Genomic DNA, 13,388 nt, shown 5'->3' with positions numbered 1-13,388 from the left:
TCCAACAAGGCATCCCCCCGGTGGGGCTGTGCACCTCCTGGGTTAGATGAAGGTCCAGATCCCCAGATAGTAGGGCTGACAGCATCAGGATAAGGCTGATCTTTGAAAATACTCTTTGAAGGACTAGGTGGTAGTCAAATGAGAGGATCTTTTTGTTCTGTCTTCAGATGTATGGTCAGTCTTGCTTGTATCATTCTTTTTGTATACATTATATCCTTTTGTTCCTTATCTCCTTACTAATTGCCTGTGGTAAATAGTGAGTGAGTGATGAATGCATGAGTGACAGTCCAGGCTGGGAAAGGGATTGCACTTGGAGTTAGCAAAGCTTGACTTACTGCAGCTGTGAGGTCTGGTAAAAGACAGTGGAGTGGGGAGAAACTCAGGGCTCTAGGGGTAACCCATGGATGGGTTTGTAACAGTAGGAATTCAAATATCTGAGGAAGAGGAAAGGAATTGAATATGCCTGTTTCACATTGAGTGAGAGCCATAACCATAGACCATGATCAGGTCCTCTAATGGGGAAGCACTTGTTAAGAATAAATAAGTTTTCAAGAATTTTTGTTTCTTCCATGAAGGTACTTGAATACTCTGGGTATAGAGATACTAAGTCCCCTACCAGATGTTAATATAATCATATGATGGGATATGAGAAATTTTATCCTGGATCACAACAATTGTGCATCTTGCCATCCTTAAATTTCTAGCATGGGAGGAACCATGATTCTTTGGTTCTGGAATAAAATTCCTCAGATCCAGTCATACATTTGCTGGGACGTGCAGCTAGGCACACTGAGCTGTGTGGATTGGGAGCTCTTTGATCCCCAGTCTGTGTGCAGCCAGCTGGCACAGAAACATGGGGAGCTGGGGACCAGGGAGCTCTCCAGTCTGTAGCTTCATGTTCCAGGAAACTTGCAGTAGCATGCAGTCAGCTGGGGACCAAGGAGCTCCCTCCTGTATCTCCAGCTGTGGACCTGTTAATTTAGCATCAAGCTGCATAGCATGGCTTTAAATGTCCCTGCTCATGGGGAGCTCATTGCAGGGACATTTAAAGACCTACTGTGCAGCCTGATCCTTGGGTACAAGCTATACATGCAAATGGAAGGAAGATACAAGCCATCCATAAAGATGTTAAAAGTATAACATCTTTGTGGCTAGTTTGCCATTTTGTTGTGCTATAACATACTGTACATTCAGCCATTTTATAATTAGTTGTGTTAGTAATCGTACCATAAACTTAATGCCTGCTAAGCCCTAAGTCTTACAAGCATGTAGGAACTTTTATCTATCCATTAGTTTTCTAATTATTCTCAAATATGGGAAAGAATTGTGTCTTCCAAAAAAGAGAATTTGGACAAATCTTTTCTTGTGCAGAAAATCAGAGGTCTCATGTAAAAATTGCTATACTTATATGGTAGGCAGGAAACAAATATTTGCCATGGAATGTTTTATACTGTGAAAAGAGTGTTCAGTTATGCAGGAGTTTTAGAATGCGTGTAATTAATTTAATTTTAACATGGATTGTTCTCTTAATTACATATAGGCTTCTAAAAGCAACTTTATTTCAACTGTTCCTAGAGGATTTTCTCTCATAAAACATGAAAGTAAATACTTCAACAGTCTTCTGCTGGATTTTTTTTTTAGCATTTATATCTGCATATTACTTTTTTAATGTCTGAAATGAAGGAAAAGAATGAACTTAGTAGATGACAACAAGGGGATGTTTGGAGAACAATAATTATATAATCCAGTGATGAAAATGTTTTTAATACTCTTATTGTGCAACTTTAATTTATATAATATAATTTGTTTCATGTTCTGTTTTATGGTTCACTTAGGGATTGCAGTATTTGCAGTCTGAAATGGAAACTGTTCTGTATCTGAAAAAGAAGTACCTAATTTTGAGGAAATGCTGTAAATATGGAATCAGTCCTTTACTTCCCATTTAAATTCAAACACTGAACCTGTTTTGTAATCACATGTGTTTGGTGTAGAAGCCAGAGGTGCACAGGTAGAGATGGTGTTGCATGATGTTTGTTCATTAATCTTGTTTAATGCCACATCAGTGGTGATTATAGTCTGAAGAGGATGAAGCATCTTTTTTTCAACACTTGGCATTTGGAATATACAAAATAACAAGTAGAGAAATAAACAATCAAATTGATCAACTAGTGTGACTATTGACTATTTTCATAAAGACATTCCTTCTCTTCTTCCTATTATTTAGAGTGAGGGAGGGGGAATGGTCACTTCTCCCACTCCAGATGAGAGGGTAATGAGATATTCTTTCACTCCATTCTGCCATATTTTGAGAAGAGGTAATTAATAGTCTCAAGGATTTCTACAAGGAAATGAAGATCCCTGCTGGTGAGGAGAAACTTAACCTTAGGAAGAAGTTGGCAAGACTGGGATAGAGAATTGCCTTACTGCCACCTACTTAACCTTTTGCCTTCTAACGAATAAGGATTGTCAGTGGTAGTTGTGGGCTTGTCCCATAAATATTTCTGCTGGAGTGTAATAATATGTTCTCCATCCATGGAGTCATAGAGAAGTAGGGCTGCAAGGGACCTATAGAGGTCACCTAGTCCAGCTGCTTATACAAAGCCATTGACTATTCTCCTAGCAAAACTACATAGACAACCCAGACACAACAGAGGACATAACACCCTTATCTGTCACAGGTAATGAAGAAATAGGTGCACTATGGTGGGATGGATGGTTCCTCTCACACTATGGTTCCCCTCACACTTCTAGTACACAGTATATATATATGTATAGCTAATATATATGGTATTGTCCAACGAATGGTTATTTTCATGAGGGCTCGGTAGCTACAAATTCCTGTGGACTGACCTTGGTACTTTTATTTGCAAATATTAGCAATTCAGGTTTTTCTTCTAGTCAGTCATGGGAAAAGTTTGTGAAAAATGTAACTAGTTAAAGTTAAAAGTTAGCAGTCTTTAAAATTAACTTGAGTTAAGTTATTTCCACTTTCAACTAGTTAAAACATACATTAAAAGAGAGTAACTAGTTAAAAGTTAAGTTTATTCATGAGAAACATGCGAAACACAGTGAATTGCCTCAGCATCATTTTTCATTTTCAAATGCAATGAGTGGGTTTCTTTTCCATAAGCCTACGGAAGCACACTAATTTACTCGGAACTGACCCTGCTTTACCTGGAAACAATGTTATACTTGTCATACAGTTTTCAGAATAACAATTTACCAATACCTATGTAATGTTAAATCCTTCTCACCCTCTCCATGTGAAGTACTTTGTAAAAGTCAATGCGTCATATAGGTATACCAGAATAACAGAAAGGAGATATTCATAGTCAGGTGACAAATTAAAGCTGTTTCCACAGAAAACCTCTGTTGTTACAATTTGTATTTCTCAAAAGGTAACAAAAGGGTATGGAATACATCTGAATTAGAAATAATGAAAGTGTCTGAAAATCAAAATTAGACTGAAATGAGAGAATCAGTTTAAATGAGAAAAAGAACATTTAATTGCATAGCAGAAACTGTTTAAACATGCTTATTGAACTTCAGCAAAAGCTGCCTTTCAAAATTTACATCTGACAATTTTCCTTTTCTGTCTTGCAAGACTAAGCCCCCACTACTGAACAATCGCTCTACATGGCAGATGAGGGAATGCTTGTGTTATAATGGATTAATAGCTTTTTCATAGTAGGTGACATCTCAGATAAGTTTCTCACAGATGAGAAGTAATAATCAACTTCTTGGGCTATGGGCTGCTGGTTCTGATCTTCATTAAAATTAAAAAAGTCACCATCTGCTTCACCCTCACTACTTGCTCTCACTCTTACTGGGATCAATGTCTCTGCTTGCTTGAACTTGTTCCTTCTCCTGCAGCCAACTGGCTGCCTTGTTGACTTCTGCAAATGCACAGAAAATGCCAGCATGAACTAAGGAACTCTGGGACTTGTAGTTCTTAAGAGACCATATCTCATAGGAAGGCATACTACTCTCTGTCTCTCAAACAAGAAGTCCTAGAGTTTCAATAAAGAAATAAAGTTCCATGTAAGTCCTAGAGAGTGGCTGTGCCACGAAAAACTCTGGGAAAGCCAGATTTCTTTTTTTTTTTTTTTACTTTTAACTTATACTTTAAAAAAAGTTAAAGTTAACCCTGTTTTGAACGTGTTAAGGGTAAAAGCTGACAGCTGAAAAATTTAACTATTTGAAGTTAAAAGTTAGCCATTTCTTTAACTTTTTAACTAGTTAATTAACTAGCTAATTCCCACACCTGCTTCTAGTAATGTATGGTGTGCAAGCCAGTTTTGCAGCTGCATTCCAGCTTCCTTGTAGTGCTGTTCCCACCTCCACCTCCAAACTTCCCTGATTCTCCCACGACATATTCAGGGTACAGCTCATGAGTCGGGGAAGCAGTCAGGTGGCATTAGGAGACAAATTGCCAACAGGATATGACATTTCCAGCAGAAACTCTCTGTAACCTTTGAAGGAGCTGAATCCAGAGTTTATTATTAGGTGATACATAAAACAACTTCTTGCAAGTCAGACCACTTTGGCAATGAATAAGACTGTACAACTAATGTGATCTTCCTGTTTGCAACATAGAACAGAAAAAAATCTCCTAAACCATTGAGTCCACTTCCCTGAATTCACAAAAGTCTTCATTCAAAGAGTCTTATCGCCCACCCTTACCCTTTGCAAACCACAGCCACAAAGTAAACATAAAATACCCTACAAGGTGCCAGAGATCAAAAACAGGGGATGCTGGGGGCACCACAAATGCTATGATATTGAAGTGGTAGAAAAACATTAGTTTGAATTTAGATTACTGGTAATCTTAATTTTGGCTTTGCAGTCACACTTTGAAAAATCCAGTGAGGCTCCCCTACGCCCAAATTAAATTAATTTACATAGACTGTTCCATTTGACCTCAAGTGGAATGGGTTGCTTTGGGCTCTTGTAAGAAAAAGAAATGAAGTGATGGACTTGTGGTGCTGTCCTTTTTATTCAATAGCACAGTGTTTTGGTAGCCACTCAAACTGCAGAATGCCCCGGTCCCCTCCTTTCCTTGAGGTTTGAAGCCACATCCCAGGACTGTGCACTAACTCCAAGGCTAAAGTCTTTCTCCTTCAATTTTTAAAGTATTGGCAGTGGCACAACTCCAGCAGGAAGGATTGAAGTGCTCTATTTCAGAATACCCTATAGCTTTATGTTTCATGTACTCATGTGGCAGATAGGACACTCAAGTTCTAATCCCTGCTCTGAATGGAGCAGAGTATGACCACAACTCTCTAGGTAGGGAGCTAGAATACCTGGGTTTCCCATCCCTGCCCCTGTGAATATCTTAGAAATATTACATTTTGCATAAAGGGACAGATTTAGAGGTTTCCACCATGACCCCAAAGTACCTGTATCCAAAAGTTGATATTGCTCTTCTAGGTTCAGGTCATATCTGATAGAGGATGGAATTGAAGCCATCCATCCTGAGCAAGCAGTCTGATTGAGCTATTGGAAGCACTCTCCCCATTTCATCCAAGTAGTTTCCTTATCTGGCAGTTCTGTTAAAGTGGCTTTCCTGATTTTTTTTTTTTTTTTTTTACTAAGTAGAAAGTAGTAATTGGAAATTTGACCTAGCTACACAAACAGTTTTGAGAGAACCAGAACTTTGGTTCTGAGAATGCAACTGGGAAGCTTTGAGTCTCATAATTACAACTCTTTAGGAAGATAAGAAAAAGTGACGTTGTTGGCTCCAAACTTAGGACTAGTTCCCAAAATAATTATAAAATCTGTTTCAATAAACAACAACACTAGAAATTCAGTTACCCTAGGAAGACAGGAAAAAGGTGCACATGGATATGAATTCTGACTAAAATTCTACCTTATCTGTATGGAAAAAGAGATTTCTTTCTGGTTTATGTTTACAACGTGATTTGTAGTTAGCTATGGAGTTGCTCCTGTTCTCTACAGTCTTATACCAGTTAGCTGTAGCATTTGCCATAATTCAAGTTGCTTAAATTCTATGATAGGCACTTCATTGTGCTTTCCCCAAAAACCTTGGGGTAGGGGCTGAAATTTCTACTTGTCCACTAAATCCTTTTGACAGTCTGGAACTATTTTCTAACCTTTAACTTTAAGGCAAAAGGAGAGGAAATGTATTTGTTGTATTTGAAATAATTTTGTGTCATTTAAAAGGTTAGGATTTAAAGCATATCAAAGACTTGCAATATTTTGAGACCTTACACCATTGCAATGGTTTGAAAGAGTTCTAAGTAGCTATGTTGGCATAATTTTTTAAGAACACTTTTTAGCATTCAACATGATCCAGCCTTGACACCTTAAAGATTTTTCTTTAAAAATGTATTAGTAGGGAATAAGATGCCAAAAAAATTGCATTAATAGTAACTTCAGGATGGTGGAGCTAGTCCAGTCAGGAACTGTAAAAGATAAGATGCTATCAATAACACTAAAGTGTGCGTGTGCGTGCATGCATGTGTGTGTGTATATTTCTCTGGTTAAATGCATAGTTTTAAACTTGATACACAAAATAGATAAGAGACTTCAACATCTAATTTTTGACTTTCTGCCTAACTATCTTCAACATTGCTTAGGGGTATGCAACAGGGTTCAGCTCCAGGGGTGGCTGTGATGCCCATGGAGCCCCCTCAGCACTTGTCAACCTGGCCTCTTCGGGCAATCTCTCCTTCTCCTAGCTTGCCATGCCTTGATAAAATGATATTTTCAGAAAACGGAGGCTGCCCCAGGGCTTCTCCAGCCAGATTTTTTCATGAGTACTGGTGTTACTGCTTGTCACCTTAAAGGCTAATCTCTTCCTCCCCAAGCCCATGTCTTGCAAATGTTATCAATCACTTTCAGGCCTTCTCTCTCTGGGTGTTTATACATGTGTTTGGAGGGGGTGGGGGGAAGAAGGTGGCACTTTAATTACAGCAGCTGCAAGAGCTTCTCTAATTAAAGCGTCCAGAGCATCCCATGTATCAGTATCTCTGTGCTTAAAAATGGTGCTGGGGCACTACAGCACCATCAACTACAACTTGAACAAGCTTTGAAGTGCCTCCACCACCATTTTTAAGCACAGGGATGCTGATAGTCGATACAATGGAGTCTTCTGGAGCACATTAAATACCATGCCACAGCAGACTTGATTAATCATGTTCAATCACAGTAATTACCACACTCCAGCAGACTCCAGAATCTTATGTATTACAGTGTGTCGGAGCAGCCTTGCTGCTCATATATAGGTGCCCTCTCTCTCTGGGTCCTCTAGCCCCTGCTCTCCCTCTGCTCTTTCTGGCCCTCTTGCCCCTCTCTGCCTCTGAGCCAGGTGGGACCTCCTTACCTCCCCTTAGTCCCTTCCACAAACCACCAGACATTCCCCAGTCCTAAGGCTGCATACCTCCAGGTATACTCAGCATGGGCCAGAGTCACAGCCTCAGCAGCTACTCAGGAGCTCCTACCTTGTCAGCTGCCAGGATATGACTGCCCAGCCCAGCTCAGGCCCTGGGCCTATATTCTCCCTTAACCTAGCCTGCAGCTGATCAGGTGACTCCTCTGGTTGCCACCTGAGCCCTCATTGCAGCCTTTTTCCCCTCTTAAAATGACAAGTGCACTTATCACTCGGTCACAGGGCAACATAGGATTTTCTTTGAATATAATACATACCATGTAAATGTTTCCAGTTGGGCGTAAGTACTCCATTGTGTAGTCATTTTGGAGTTGTCATTTAAATACCCCTCACTAATACCTGTTATATTGTAAAAACAGTTCAAGTGACTTTTCCAATGGGGGCAGCATTCATACATTCATAGATGTTAGGGTCGGAAGAGACCTCAGTAGATCATCAAGTCCAACCCCCTGCCCTGGGCGGGAAAGAGCACTGGAGTTAGATGACCCCAGCCAGGTGCCTGTCTAGCCTCCTCTTAAAGATCCACAAGGTAAGGGAGAGCAGCACATCACTTGGAAGCCCATTCCAGATTGTGGCAACCTTTACAATAGAGAAATTCTTCCTGATGTCTAACCTAAATCTGCTCTCCGGCAGTTTGTGGCTGTTGTTCCTAGTTACTCCAAGGTGTGCTCGTGTAAACAGAGCATCTCCTGTTCCTCCCAAAATAACACTTAAGTTCCCTTCCCTTTCCCAATCTGCCGCTCTGCTTTCTACTCTCTGTTCTGTGTTCGCTACCTAATCTGCTGGTTTGCTTTCTGCTTCCTGTCCTATTTGCTGTTGCATTCCCTGTTTCCTCCTGAATCTGCTGTGTGCCACATACAGAGGCTGCCTGTGTCACTTGTGACATACCTACTACAGCTTGACCACCCCTGAGTAGTCCCTGCCTGCTTAGACTGCTGAAAAGTGATTGGTTCATGGCTTTATTAAAATTCATATAAGTTAGCTGCTCTGTGTCTCATGCTGACTTATCTCAAGGAATGTCTATTTTAATTATATTTCATTGTTTCAAAAAGTGTTGATTTGTCTGTTCTAGATAAATAAACATGAAAATTCAGTACTTCAATTTTTATTTCATCTGTTTGGGTTGAAAAAAGACATGCTATTTCTGAGTTATAGTCTCATATCCATGAAAAAGGAATGTATGTACATACATTTATTCCACTGTTATGCACATGATGGTAACTCCTTTATGCAGGAAAATGGGAATATACATCATCCTCATTGTTTGGGTGCATGATGTTACAGGCCTCATAAGAGAGAGAGGATCAGTAGAATGCCAGAACTATAGAATGTTAATGCCACTGAAGTTTAGTACACATCTCTGGTTGAAATCAAGAAAATGTTTCTCAAGGTAGTCAATAATAGGCAATTTACTGCATAGAAAAGGTCTAGATTCTTTAAGTTCCTGTCCTTTTCCTGATTAAAATATTTACATTCTTTCTACTAAAAAAAGGTTTGAATATTAAAATATAAAACTCTTTGGGAAAGAAATTGTACATCATGGAGTTGTGCATATGGGAAGCTAATTGCAAACGCCTTCTGCTTATGAATGTATTGCCATTTGTATTCATTATCTTGCTTAAGCAAAATGTAACCATCTGCTAAGTGAATCTGTGCATCATACTCAGACCCATTGTTCTTCCCTGCCTTCTCTGTACCTATTCACTATTATTATGTTACCTGTGATATTAAATATTATAACATCCATAATCAATTATTTAAGTGATAATTTTCACTCTTCCCTAAAATAAACAATTCCAGTCTTTTCATGTACCTCCCCCTCTCTTTCACCTGCCCTCCCACCATGTGAAGAATAAGAGCATTGGTAACTTTATTGGTAAGGTAAGTTGATTTTATTTTTAAATTGCAGAATGTTGCATTTTCCATTCATTAACTATTGCAGTAAGTGCAATCCTCAACAGTTTGTTGTGGTCAGAGATACGGTTTTAATGATCCTTTGTTCTCAGCTCCTTATAGTCCCTCTTCTTCCATCTTGAAGGTCTCTTCTATATCAGGTTCCAGTTCCTTTGCTCAGAAAGTATATGATCCCCCTTGCAGTGAAGGCGAAATCTATATTGAAGCAGAGGACTTGCTTGCTTACGTTTCTTCCATTTTGGCTCTTTCTTTCATCTTCCTGACCATTATTGATCACATCTCTGTGTGTGGTGACTTCTGATCCCTATGTCCAGGGAGACCCTAAGATAATTCCAGTAGTTATCTTGCCTCTACAGCAGAGCCTCGAGCCTTCCTCTTGGCTGTTTTAGTCTTTCTTCCCTTCTTTCTCTGGTTTGAGTCTTGTGATTATTTTGCATATGGATGGGAAGGCCATATATCCATGGAGCTCATCAGTGTTTCACTGTTCTTTTGTGAGCTTCTGACACCAGTCCTATCATGCCTGGAAAGTCAGATAGCCTTAACTTATCACCCCATGTCAGCCTTTGGCAAGAGGAAGATCCAGGGTTATTTCAGGCAGAATCAACACAGCATGACATTGGCACCCAGGGTGGACAGTTGGAGACCCTCTGGGTTAAAATCCATGTGGAACATGGCACAGGGGACACAATGGTGGAAGTCTATTATAGACTTCCTACCCAGGATCAAGAGCTTGACCATGAGTTCACCAGGGAATAGACTGAACCTGCATGCTGCTGGTGCATGGTTGTCATGGGAGGCTTCAACTACCCTGACATTTCATGGGAAAAGCACTTGCCCAAATCTAAGCGGTTATAAAGCTTTCTGTCATAAATGGATAAGCTCTATCTGATGCAAGAAGTCAACAGGCCAACAAGAGGTAAAGCCCTGCTTGACCTGGTACTAGCTATGGGGGATAGCCTAATCAAAGGGAAGCTGGGTGACAGTGACCATAAGCTGATCACCTTCATCATCCTCCATAAAGCTGGCAAGTCAGTCAGCAATACAGAAATCCTTGACTTCAGGAAAGCTGATTTTGACAAGCTCAGGAGCCTTGTAGCTTAGGCCCTAAGGGACCACAACCCAAAGGGGAGGAGAGTTCAGGATGAGTGTTTGCTCTTCAAAGGAGCAACCCTGGATGCACAGTCTAAGTCTATTCCATCTCGGAAGAAAGGCAACAAAAGGGCACAGCAGCCACTTGGCTCTCCAGGGAACTAGTGGACCTCCTGAGTCTAAAAAGAAGGACCTAAAAAGGATGGAGGACTGGATCCACCTCTAAGGATGAATATTCTGCACTGCTCCGGACCTGCAGGGAGCAGACCAGGAAAGCCAAGGCTGTGACTGAACTCCAACTAGCTACAAGTATCAAAGACAATAAAAGGTCCTTTTTTAGATATGTGGGGAGTCAGAGGAAAAGCAAAGGCAACATCAGACCCCTGCTAAACCAGATGGGACAACTGACAACTGATGCCCAGGAAAAAGCCAACTTGCTAAATGGGTACATTGCATTGGGTTTTCACCAGTCCCAAGGGGCGCCCCTGCCTATTACAGGACAGGAATGCCTGAGTGAGCATAATTCCTTACCCTCCATCAATGCTGACCTTGTTAAGGAACACCTTGAGAGGCTGGAAACCTCCAAGTCAGCTCTCCTTGAAAGCTTATACCCCAGGGTACTCAAAGAGCTGGCTTGCATCATAGCTCAGCCACTGGCATGGATCTTTGAGAACTCCTGGTGCTCTGGTGAAGTGCCCAAAGACTGGAAGAAGGCCAATGTGGTGCCTGTCTTTAAGACGAGGAGGACAGTAGACCTGGAAAACTACAGGCTGGCTGATGACAGCATCCTGAGGGATAGCCAGCATGGGTTTGTTGTGAGTAGGTCTTGCTTGACCGATCTTATTTCCTTTTATGACCAGGTGGCCTATCACTTGGACAAGGGAGAAGAGATTGATGTCGTATATCTTGACTTTAAACAATCTGGTATCCCATGATCACCTCTTCGTAAAACTGGCCAACTGCAGCCTCAGCTTCATCGTGATCCACCGGCTGGGGAACTGGCTCTGTGGTCAGACTCAGAGGGTGGTGGATTATGGAAGTCAATTGTCGTGGTGCCCTGTAACCAGTGGGGTCCCTCAAGGCTCTGCCTTTGGGACAACACTATTCAACATATTCATTAATGATGTAGACATTGGTATCAGAAGTGGACTGGCCAAGTTTCCCAATGACACTAAGCTCTGGGGTAAAGCGTCCACACCCAAGGATAGGAGGGCGATCCAGGCTCAGGAAATGGGTGGATGAGAACCTGATGGTGTTTAACACTGAAAAATGCAAGTTTCTCCACCTTATGAAGAAAAACCCAAAGCATGCTTATAGGTTCGACAGTGCTATGCTGGCTAGCACTATGGACGAAAAGGACTTGGGGGTCTTGATTGACCACAAGATGAACATAAGCCTTCAATGTGATGCTGCAGCTAGTAAAGCAAGCAAAATGCTGGCTTGCATTCATAGCTGCTTCTCCAGTAAATCCCAGGACGTCATTCTCCCATTGTACTCAGCTTTGGTGAGGCCGCAGCTGGAGTACTGCATCCATTTTTAGGCTCCACAATTCAAAAAGGATGCAGAGAAGCTTGAGAGATTCCAGAGGAGAGCCACACGCATGATCAGGAAAACAGACCTTATGATGACAGACTGAGAGCTATGGGACTCTTCAGCCTGGAAAAGTGCAGGCTCAGGGGTGATCTGGTGGCTGCCTATAAGTTTATTAGGGGTGCTTACCAGGATCTGGGGGAATGTCTGTTCACCAGAGCACCCAGGGGTTGGCAAGGTCAAATGGTGACAAGCTCCTTCAGCACCATTTCAGGCTGGACGTAAGGAAGAACTTTACAGTCTGAGCCCCCAAGGTCTGGAATAGACTGCCACCAGAGGTGGTTGAAGCACCTACTTTGAACACCTTCAAGAGAAATTTGGATGTTTATCTTGCTGGGATCCTATGACCCCAGCTGACTTCCTGTTCTTGGGGCAGGATGCTGGACTCGATGATCTTCTGAGGTCCCTTCCAGCCCTAATATCTATGAAATCTATGTGTAGTCTGCCTCCTTTCTCTATTCAGTCACAAAGTAGACTGATCTACATGGAAGACAGAGGTAGAGGTATACCTTGTGTATGTGCCCTTTTTTTTTCCAAACTCAGTTACATGAGTAAAGGTTGTCTCCATGTTGACATTTTAGAGCAGAATAATTTGTATTCCTTGCAAAGCCTTTCTAGCTGCATCAAGAATGATACTGATCAGATCAGGACTAACAGTACTATTGCAGTGTTCAATGAGGCCAGGCAGGGTTTTTCCCTTGCCTAATGGAAGTGGCATACTAATATTAGCAATTCACATTCTAGGCTCTGAAACTACACAAGTAAACCATCTCTCAGATTTTCATCCAAAACCTGGAAATGAATCCTCCCTCCTCCTTCCCTTGAACTCCCCATCCAAATTTATACCTTCTGCTGATTAGATGTTTTGCTTTTGTCTCCTTTGCATTCATGGATGACCTCTCTTCTCTATGCTTGCTAGGTACTGGCAAGGGAATTCTGAAAAGCATAAAATGGGGACAGATTGTCTATGCCTATTCTTCATTCAGGTCACTAGACCTGCCAAGCAGGAAGGATGTCAGCCTGGTAGGGAAGACAGGGAGGTCAGGGAGGTGTTGCAAGGCTGGAACAACATTGGGCTGTTGGAAAACTGTGGCTTACCAATGGAGACTTAAGTGTTTATACACAAACACTAGGAAGAGCACTCTGAAGTGCTTTCGGTTAGATTACAAGGCAGTCAAGGGGAAAGAGACTTAACAGTGGGGGTCTACTACAGACCTCCCAACCAAGGGTAAGACCTTGACCAAGAAATCTTAAGTCAGCTCACGGAGGTGTGGTTCCAGACAACCAGATCGGGCACGGTGGGCCAAGGGTATATGAACAGGTGGGATTAGTGGCAGTTGAGTCTGAGTGGCACACAAGCTTATGGTTCCAACCAAAGTGGTTT

At 41.5% G+C, this 13,388-nt stretch overlaps 1 long non-coding RNA gene across 1 annotated transcript in view; it reads left to right on the top strand.

The window, feature by feature from the left end:
* LOC109299848 overlaps positions 1-10,426 on the top strand; it is a 17,486-nt gene extending 7,060 nt beyond the window's left edge. The window contains exons 2-3 of the long non-coding RNA XR_002098022.1: positions 1,715-1,719; positions 10,414-10,426. This is a non-coding gene — a long non-coding RNA (uncharacterized LOC109299848). The remainder of the gene's footprint in view (positions 1-1,714; positions 1,720-10,413) is intronic.
* Positions 10,427-13,388: the final 2,962 nt, after the last annotated feature.

This window comes from Gavialis gangeticus, unplaced genomic scaffold (genome assembly GCF_001723915.1).
Source record: "Gavialis gangeticus isolate Ggan-Ray unplaced genomic scaffold, GavGan_comp1, whole genome shotgun sequence".
In the NCBI taxonomy this organism is placed as follows: domain Eukaryota; kingdom Metazoa; phylum Chordata; order Crocodylia; family Gavialidae; genus Gavialis; species Gavialis gangeticus.
The sequence above is the reverse complement of the archived record's forward strand: the minus strand, read 5'-3'. Positions and strand labels throughout refer to the sequence as shown.